The 10669-nt window shown below is 41.7% G+C and overlaps 1 long non-coding RNA gene across 1 annotated transcript; it reads right to left on the bottom strand.

The window, feature by feature from the left end:
• Nucleotides 1-2049: 2049 nt before the first annotated feature.
• LOC308589519 lies at nucleotides 2050-7050 on the bottom strand. Its single transcript, XR_014009346.1, has 2 exons — nucleotides 6956-7050; nucleotides 2050-2546 (listed from the first exon to the last, which is right to left on the bottom strand). It is a non-coding gene; the product is annotated as an uncharacterized lncRNA (long non-coding RNA).
• Between the last annotated feature and the right edge of the window lie 3619 nt (nucleotides 7051-10669).

Raw genomic sequence — 10669 nt, 5'->3', positions numbered from 1 at the left:
CAACTGCAGTTTTACTCTGCATCACTAGGAATCACTGAGTGAACTCAAGTCAATTTTCAGCAGGAAATTGTTTGGTTGGGCTCCAGTTTGCATTATATATTTCATATGTACGGAGATGTTAAATAGGTAAAAAATACATCTCTTCGGGGTATAAATGTGATCTTAATGGAAGCATCACAAGTTATATTCAACTTGTGTTCACAGCCATCTCAGCTGAGGTGTACCTTATGTGTTCTCAATTGATGGGGACGCTCACAGGAAAATACAGCTTTGGATCAGAATCATTATATTCTCTGTGGTTTCCCTTGAGCAAGCTGTTCTCAATGCGCACTAGAAATGCACTGCTCCTAGCAAAATGCCTCCAACACATGATTTCAACTGAGGAACATTAAATACAATAGTCTTATTGTCATTCAGCTTTCATTCAGCCAAAACAGACTCTGTGCATAGAAAGGGAATGATATCATGTTTTCCCTTCCTCATTCAATATCATCATAGTATTTAGAAGGCCATTTGTGTGTGTGTATATATGCACATACATAGAATATAGTTATATATGTATATAATCTCTCTGTGTGTGTGTGTGTATATAGAGAGAGTATACTATCTTTAGATCGCAATGTACTGCACAGTAGGGAAAAATGCATTAAAATTGCAAGGGGAAATAAAATAGCCAATACACCAGGGCAGACAAATACAACCAGCCAATAGTAATGACCATTAAAAGCTTGAGAAAATAATTGAGTTTTTAGCAACCAGTGGAGCAACATCCTTTGGAAGCTAATAGAAGGAAATGCTTCTATCTCAGGAGTGCCTTGGGTGCAGCAGTCTGTGAAAAAACAGTGATGGGGGCATCTCCCATTGCTGTTGCTTGGGGCACTGCCAGTTCAGCTTTGAGGACAATGGGGAGGGGAAACAATGCAAACCCACAAAGTATTCCAAGGAATAGCTATAGATCTAGATTTAGCAACACATTTGCTAAAATCCGAATGATGCAGAGACGATTAGCATGTCCCCTGTGCAAGGACAACATGCGAAAATAACATCAGTGAAGGTCCTTGCCTTAGTTTAGAGGAAAGGTGTGTACACACACACACACACACACACACAGGCACCAGGGATAATTGGGTCAGCCTATTTCTGGTCAAAATAATTTGACCTACCGGAGAAGAATGGCCCCTACCAGAGAGGAATGGCAAACTAAGCTGTTAGACTATGCTGAAATGGCAAAACTGACCAGGATACTCAGAGACCAAGAAGTCAAGAAATTCAAGAAAGAATGGGAAAAGTTTATAATTTATTTAGGAGACCACTGTAAGCAGATGAAAACATTAGCAGGATTGCAATAACACTTGTAATGCAACAAATATTATGGACAATATGGATAGATACAAAATATAGACTCTGAAATAATATGCAGTTGGAAAGGTTGACAATAGGACCCATGGAGGGGATGGGCGGAAGTCGTGAGATTCAGAGAATTTTATGGATATGTATTTGGTATTGCATGTAATTTTCATTTGTAAAATCAAATAAAACACACACACACACATTTCCACATTAACCTGTGAATTTATTGTGGTTTCTTTTGTTTTTGTTTTTAAAAAGAAAAATCTGCCCATATTTAAGTATGTAATTACAATTATATTTTCTCACTAATTGCACACAGTATTTCTGAATATACTTTATCCTGAAATGTGCATTTTTACAGGTTTTTTAAAAAACACGTTAAGACAAAAACACTGCTGGAGAAGGGTGAACTAAGTTCTGACCTGCCCATTGGTCCTTGGGGTTGCAGCTCAGGTCAGTTTTTATTAGAATTTGCAAAGAGCGTGTTCCTCAAACATGGTTTGTGTGTGTGCATGTGTGTAAAATGAAAGAAGCTTCCCATTGCACAGCATTAACACACACACACACACAAACTTTAGACCATGTTTTGCTGCCTCAGAAAGCTCTGTGGTACTTGACCCAGGTGAGGACTGTCCCATACCCATTTTCCCTAAAGAACAATTAAAAAAAGACCAAAGCAAAGAAGAAGAAAGAGCAAGCTTAGCTTTCTTCACATCTTTGTTTTTATTATCTTTGCTTTTTGCCTGGCCTGAGGATTTCCTGATCGTGATTACCTCTGCACCACCACCCCTCTCCTGCCCAAGTCTGAAAAACTATTTTTAGCCTGTCTGAAATTTAGTTTGCATTGTATTTTGAAGCAGCAGCTCTTTTGAAGGAGCACTTCTTTTATTATGTGCTTGTTTCCAGGAGATTTTTTTTTAAAAGAAAGAAGTCAGAACTCTTGCAGCTTCTTCATTATTTGCAGCCGTGTCGTTCCGTATTCTTTGTAGTCATTCTTCTGGGTTTTCTCCTTCCCCATCCCTTCTACACAGAGTATCTGTAGCAGGTGGCTCCCTTGTTCTGTGGGATTTTAGTTCAAAGGTCTGTCTTCTAGGAAATATTCCTTTTCTCCTGTCCAACCTAAGAAGGAGCCTCTCAGAACATTTAGAGCTCAGTTGGAAGAGGCATGTTCTCAGTCTCCTGTTGTGACTTTCATGCTGCAAAATTAGGTGCATAAAGGGAAGCAGGTACAGGCATTATACTTAATGTTGCATCAGGAACATCATACTGTGCAAAAAGGAGAGGGATTGGTTATAAATTAGCATAGGTGAGGAAATAGTATTGTTCTAAGTGGCAAAGAAAATATAAAAGTTTAAGTTACATTATTATTTAATTGAATATCTTCTTCCAATAGATCAAGGGTTGCACATGTACTTCGTCAATGCATACTTAGGTTGCAATGTGTGCTTAGATGCAGCATGTGTGGTACACAGGACATTTAATCTAATTTGATAACATGCCCATGGGTCCAACAAGATTGGCAAAATGGCCTAGGGAAAGCAGTCTTACATCATCATCATCATCATCATATATTATTTATACCCTGCCCATCTGGGTTTCCAACAAAAGATGAAAAATACATTAAAACATTAGTTATTAAAAACTTCCCTAAACAGAGCTGCCTTCAAATGTCTTCTAAATGTCAGATAGTTGTTTATTTATTTGACATCTGATGGGAGGGGGTTCCCCAGGGTGGGTGCCACTACCAAGAAGGCCCTCTGCCTGGTTCCCTGTAACTTCGCTTCTCACAGTGAGGCAACCACCAGAAGGGCCTCGCTGCTGGACCTCAGTGTCTGGGCTGAATAATGAGGGTGGGCTGAGGCTTTACCCTCCCCTTCGCAAGGGCTCATGGGACAGCTTTTTCTCAGGAACCCATTGCATGGACAAGATACTGGCCAAAACTTTGCCCAGTATTTTGCTGCAGTCTACGGGCCGCAGTGCCCCAGGGCCAAGACATCCTGTGCTTGTTGGGCTATGAAACGAGGCTTCTTCTCTCTGTGCTCCTCCCAGCATTCATTCCTCCTCTGGTCACTCAGTAGAGGTGCCATTGATTGAAATATTGAAGGAAGTAAAGGTGAACCATTTTTCAAAGGTTACCACTCATTGTTGGAATTAAAGATTGACTTCATAGCTTTGCTTGACATTTCTTCTCACAGGAATGCAGCAGAACTACTGCTGCTCAAAACTTTTCTCCCCCCTCCCTTTGGCCATTGGAGCTGGTGGGGGCAGATCAAAGTGACCAGCAAGGATATTGGTGGTAGGGATGGGGAAAGTATATAGAAATTGAGTAGCTGGGTAGTTTTCACATGGTCATTGTAATGTAGGGAGTGCTATTAGTATGTAAGCTTTTCAAAGAGGAAGCCCATGCTGCCGTGAGGAAGCCTGGGAGAAGGCATTTTTAAAAACCATGGATTAAAATGACTACTGGCCAACTTGAACATTTGATATGACAATTACAACATACACACACACACACTCCACTGAAAACAACGTAGCCCTCTCCAGAACCAAAATAGCCTAAAAACCAATCACAAAAATGCCCAACTCACTATTTCATCAATTAAAATGGCTGTCAGTGAACAATCATCTAAATTTCTATTTTATGTTCCCACTTTTCTATTTGTAGATGTGCAATATGGTTCTAGCACTGCATTTTAAATGCTTCAAATGTTTATATAGCTCTATTGCCATCTCTATCTCTATCCACACGCAGATAGGTAGCCGTGTTGGTCTGCCATAGTCAAAATAAAAAAATTCCTTCCTGTAGCACCTTAAAGACCAACTGAGTTAGTTCTTGGTATAAGCTTTCATGTGCATGCACACGAAAGCTTATACCAAGAACTAACTCAGTTGGTCTTTAAGGTGCTACAGGAAGGAATTTTTTTATTTTGTCTATCCACACGCATACATACTGTACATGCTGTGACTGTCCTGGGCCAAGGCAGTCATTGGCCTCTTCAGGTTTCATAGAAATCAGTGGAACTTGCTCATGCATAGCTAAGCACAAAAATGTAGCCCCGGTTGCATTTCTAATGAAGAACAAGGAGCCCCATCCTCCCCAAACAGCTGTGTTGTTATGTTGGAAGGGGCAATGTGTACTCATGTGTTGCCAAACAATGGTGCCATCTGAACTGATGTGGCCTTTTGGATCCTAAGATTTGTTGGCTCTATGGGATGGTGCAGCAATTTTCTAAATTTTCCATCATCAAAGAACCCTTCCCCACATTGACTTCTCCATTTCTCAAGGCCGTTCGACCTAGTGTCCCATGTGTTGCAAGGAAATATTATTTATTTAACCCCTTCCATCCTTCCTAAGATTTGTCATGTCATCCTTCATCAAAACTATCAGGGTGACATACAACAAGCTAGTAAGAGGGTCAAAATCACCCTTAAAATGATCGAAGTGTCTCCCTTGCCAGGTAAGTATGAAATGAAGAGAACAGCACCCTTAAATTGAATCAGAACACAGCATTTAGAATTCACTGCAAAAAATAATAATAAAAATAATAAAAATTCAGAACAAGTTGATGGACACCCTTTCGAATAACAAATTCACACTCCATGCCCTAGGAAAAACTTGCACTTGGTGCCAGGGGAGGCAGACACTGAAAATCAGTCCAGCTTTTTTTAAGGAAAGCCGATGTGCCCCTCAGAACCCTAGGGATACAATACGAAACACCCAATAATGGATATTGTAGAACTGGGGAGAGGTTCAGGAAAGGACAACCAGAATTATTATAGGGCTGGGGCAACTCCCCTATAGGGAAAGGCTACAACATTTGGGGTGTTTTACTTTAGAGAGAAAAAATTAGTCAAATGAGAAGTGATAAAGGTGTAAAGGATTATGTATAATGTTGAGAACGTGAACTGTTCTTGTCCTCTCTCATTTAGGACCATCAAATAATTGAGTGTTAGAATATTAGGACAGACAAGGGAAAGTGCAACTATGGAATTTGCTTCCATAAAATGTAATGATAGCAACCAATCTGCATGACTTCCAAAGAAATACATGATGGCTATATTCTAGCTCCACCGCTGGAGGCAATAAACCTCTGTATAACAATTTATGGGGTTTACAACCAGAGAATTGCGGCACTCATGTCATGTTTGTGGGCTACCCATTGGCTTCTGGTTGGCCACTGTGAGAACAGGATATTGGATGTCTCAGGATGCTGTCAGCAGCTCATGGCTGGTTGCACAGGAAAGTATAAGGCAAGGAAAAGTTGCCATCCTTTTTTTAAATTCCATTCTTTACAGAGAGAGGCTATAGAACCCAGCCTCTTAGATAATGGCATTGTCCTGAGTGAATCTCCACCCCCGTCTCTCCCACTTCCTCCTTCGTCATTCTCATTGTCTCTTCTACGGGTGCTGCTAGGTGCCCTCTGTCTTTGAGCTCTTTGCTCTCCTACTTTTAAGGCTCACCGGGTTCTGGGAGATGGAGGATCTGGAATGCTTTCTAATGACAATGTGTTAGCCAGCTGCTCTGGCTCTCCCATGATCTCCCAACTTTCCCCCTCATCTGCCTCTGAGATGTGACCTCCATCAAACCACTGTTGTCAATCTATACTGTCTTCCTCAACCTCTTCCTTGGAAGGGTCAGGATGGGGAGGTGGTCTCCACCATTCCTCCTCTGCCCATCATGTCCCAGAAACTCCAGTGGGTGCAGAATGCCGCAGCAAGGCTCCTCACGGGGTCTCTGCCATGGGAGCATATTCACCCAGTGCTTTTCCAGCTGCACTGGCTCCCAGTGGAGTACAGGGTCAGATTTAAGGTGCTGGTTTTGACCTTTAAAGCCCTTCATGGCCTAGGACCCTCGTACCTACGGGACCATCTCGCCCGGTATGCCCCACAGAGGACCTTAAGGTCCTTAAATAGCAACACCCTAGAGGTCCCGGGCCCTAAGGAAGTTAGATTAGCCTCAGCCAGAGCCAGGGCTTTTTCAACACTGGCTCCAGCCTGGTGGAACACTCTGTCTCATGAGACCAGGGCCCTGCAGGATCTGATTTCTTTCTGCAGGGCCTGTAAGGCAGAGCTGCTCTGCCTGGCCTTTGGCTTGGAGTCAATTTGATTCCCTCCCCCTCTTTTCTTCTTTCCTTTCTCCTCCTGTGATGAGGCTGCATTTTAATGTTTAAATGTTTTAATGTTGTATTCATTCAACTTGTTTTTATTATTGCTTGTTAGCCACCCTGAGCCTGGCCTTGGCTGGGGAGGGTGGGGTATAAATAAATTATTATTAATAATAATAATAATAATAATAATAATAATAATAATAATAATAATAATAATGTGACCTGATCCAGCATGTCAAGGAACACGAGGGAGGTGCAGAGGAACACACACACACACACACACACACACACACACACACATGGATGGAAGTTTAGGGGCAAGTAGCTGTGCTAAATATCAAAGTGCTAGAATGTAAGACAATTTCTTCCAGGTTGCAACATGTGTTTGGTGCAACTTATTTTAACTTTGACTGCTCAGTGCCAGCATTTGCTCTCTCGAAACTGATTTCAGATGGGTTGCTTAAATGCTTCCAGAAATCTGTAAAGTGAAAGGGTACGTTTTCAAAGAACATCATTGCAGGTGTTGTAGTTTCCTTACATTTCTTTTTTCACTTTCTATCGATCTGGCAGCAGAAGAAACAATTCGGTTCTGTGGCAGAAAGAAGCACAGATAATATTCTCAATATTTCTTCATGTGTTACAATTTGGAGTGCCAATATTTTTCATAAAGCAAAAGATGTTGGACCACAGTTTTCCTTTGCTATAAAATTGAAGTAGGTAAGAATCTGGGGGGTACTCATCATGTTACTGGCCAACCATTTTTAGCTGGCCTGCCTGCCTTTTTTTGGAGGGAAGATTGTATCTGATTTGCTTACTTCGGTCCCAGCTCCTGCCAACCTAGCAGTTCAAAAGCACATCAAAGTGCAAGTAGATAAATGGGTACCACTCTGGCAGGAAGGCATTTCCATGCGCTGCTCTGGTTCACCAGAAGCGGCTTAGTCATGCACTTCCGGTTTCCGGCGGTGGAAAATGGCTGATCCCACACAATCGGACCTCAGCCGTTCCGATAATTCAGGGCTGATATGGGGGTAATTAGCCCTGGCAGCCTCCCCAGGGCAGGGGAGGACGGTCTCAACGACCCGCGGTCTGCCCCAGATTGCCGATGTGGCAGACGGCAGGGGCCGTAAAGCGAGATGAGCGCCACAACCCCAGAGTTGTCCGCGACTGGACCTAATGGTCAGGGGTCCCTTTACCTTTTTATTCCTTAATAAAATTATTATTATATTATTATTATTATTATTATTATTATTATTATTATTAATACCCCACCCATCTGACTGGGTTGCCCCAGCCACTCTGGGCAGCTTCCAGCATATATAAAGACATAATAAAACATTTAAAAAAACTTCCCTATACAGAACTGCCTTCAGATGTCTTCTAAGGTTGTGTAACTGCTTATCTCCTTGGCTCTGGGGTCACATAACTCCATAACCTACAACACTTCTCTGATGAAAAGAGGGACGTCCTGAGAAAAGAGGGACATTCCAGTAGCAAATCTGAAACCAGGATGGCTCCTGTAAAACCGGGACTGTCCTTGGAAAATAGGGACACTTGGAGGGTCTGTGTTTGTGAGCATCTTGCCTTTCATGCTGTAGCACCCTGCTTGTGGTTAACGCTTAGCTGGAATGAAATATTCAACGCAGCAATAGAGAAATTAAAATAATAATTTATTTGTCAGACAAATAAATGATAGGCACAGTGGTATATGGTTACCAAAAGCTCTGCCTACTCCAGCCCTGATGGCCAGCACTTATATTTCCTCAGCCCAGCCCCTTGCTCCTCCTTTGGCTGCCTCTGTCCAATCAGCCTGGTTGAAATTCCTATTGGCTGTTTGCTAGAACCAATCATAAAAGATACACCCATTTCCTATTACCTTTTATGGGAGACAAAGAGCTATAATTCCTTCTATCCATAAATGGCAGACAAGTAGCCATATATCTTACATTTGCCTCGACAAGGCACCTTAATTACCAGATCACCTTTTGCCCTGTTGCCCCTGGCATTCCAAAAACAAATGGATAAAACAGATGGCTCATGGTTTTAATTTTTATCTTAAACAGAGATCTTGGGTTCACCTTCTCACACACCATCAATGAAATAAGAATCTAACATAAGAATCTAACTTTTCTTACTTTCTAAATCCTTTGCATAATTACATTAAGCCAATATAGTTCATACATAATATAGATAGATTTTTAGAAGAAAAGGAACTTAGTAAAAACAGTTTCAAAAGCAACCTCTTCAATTTACAACCTCCTTTCCAGCCAGCTGCTGTTCCCATTAGCTCTTGCCGTTTAACCTTAGGAAGATATGGCTAGAGTCTGATGGGAGGCACATGGTATTATTTTCTGTTAAACAATAAATCTTACTATTTACCAACTCTTAATTAGTGTTTTTGCAGCTTGATTGTATTCTGTAATTTGTATGGTCAGTATGACCTTTGCTCCCAGCCTGTAATTCCCTTTTACAACTTTGAGGTACTGCTATAAATCAGGGGGGCCCTTGAGCAGGAAGATAAACAACTGCCAGAGTACTCAGCCAGTTGCTTTATGTCTGGCATGAAACATACAAACATTTGCAAATATATCTTTAAGCTCATTTTAAAATACAGACCTTGATCAGATGCCTCATTCCCCCCTTTCAAGCTCAAGGACCTTCATCCCAAGTGTCCTTGATAGCTTGACCTTCATCATATTCCTGAGGTAAAGCTCTGTATAGGGCCATAATATGAGGTAGAGTTTCATTTGAAATCATCTTGCTAATTGTACTTCTAAAACATGAAATGATACATGGCACCATACATAAAACCATTACTACTACCATCAAGAAAAACAAGCAAGACAGTAGTATCCCTTTGAGTCCTGCAACATTAGGTAACCAATTGGTGAGCCATCCCATATCCCATCCTTCCCATTTTTGTACTGGGACATGTGCTATACTCTCCATCTTTGTGGCCAACACACGGATTGCCTCACCATTATCAGAAATGTTAAAGCAACAGGCATTCCCTGTCAAGTTCAAGACTCCACATAGGCCTCCCTGCCTGGCAAGTACATAATCCATTCCCATTTTCAGCTGCAAAATGGCAGCTCTACTTTCATCCAACTGTTGTGCAATAAGTCTCAAACTCTGGGCCGTTGCATTGGTTACAAGTTCCACTACTGCTTGGAATTGAATTATTCTGTTTAGATTATAAATAGGATCCCGTGCCCCTTGTATGAGCTCATCAGGATTCCAGGAGGCAGGATCATAATAGGCTATAATGCGCTCTGGTGGCCAATCATCAGTATCGCTCCAACTTTGGGTACTTCCTCCTGCTATATGAGAAATATCAGTGTTTCTTCGTGTACGCTTGGCCGAACTAGTGGGCATAATCCACATTGGTGGTAATACCCATCCCAGGAAACAAGTCCCACTCCATTTGGAAGGGAGTTGATTGTATGCCCATTCTCCACATATCCACCACACCCACCGGGTCTGAGGTTTTTGGTACGTGGAGTGCATGAGGTGAAATATCAAAAGGGGTATAGAGTTCACAGTGCAGTATGTTAGATTGCCTTTTGCTGTCACAGTTATGTTCCACACCATTTTCCATGCATGTATAAAAGGAGGTGCACAGGGCAAGGTATTCCGAGTTCGATAGGTAGTACCGTTTGCCCAGGTTTGACTATTCTTAATATAATCCCAAGTATAGTGGCAATGAGAAGAGCCTACCATGGTAGAATCAGCTGCATCTAATGATTTACGTATACAGAATTCCCCTTGTACAGGTATAACTCGTATTGGTTTAGTTGAGTTCCATCCGGGGAAATTCTGTACTTCTGTTTGGTGTGGCATTTCGCTTACCATACCAATGGCATTTAATGGTATCGGTAATAAGGGCATACCTCCCTCTGAATCATCTGGTCAAAGAGAGCAAACAAGGCAATTGGTCCTATTTGTAACATTGGCTACCATCTCAGCTAAGCCTACCCACATATTGTGGTCTTGGCGGAATCCATATTTAGCAAATTTGGTCAGATTCAAGGACCCTTCCCCTTCCCAAGGGATCAGGATTAATAATAAAATCATGTTGATGTCTAGTATATGCATTCCTTCCACAAAAGATTACCTTATTGTGATAGCTCATTTTAAAATACAGGCCTTGATCAGATGCCTCAATGCTTCACCTTTCATGCTGCACTTCAGCTGGGCTTTCTAGTATGGGAAAG

This window comes from Podarcis bocagei (genome assembly GCF_964188305.1).
Source record: "Podarcis bocagei genome assembly, chromosome: 6".
NCBI lineage: Eukaryota > Metazoa > Chordata > Lepidosauria > Squamata > Lacertidae > Podarcis > Podarcis bocagei.
Note: the sequence above shows the minus strand (reverse complement) of the source record. Positions and strands in the feature narration are given on the sequence as shown.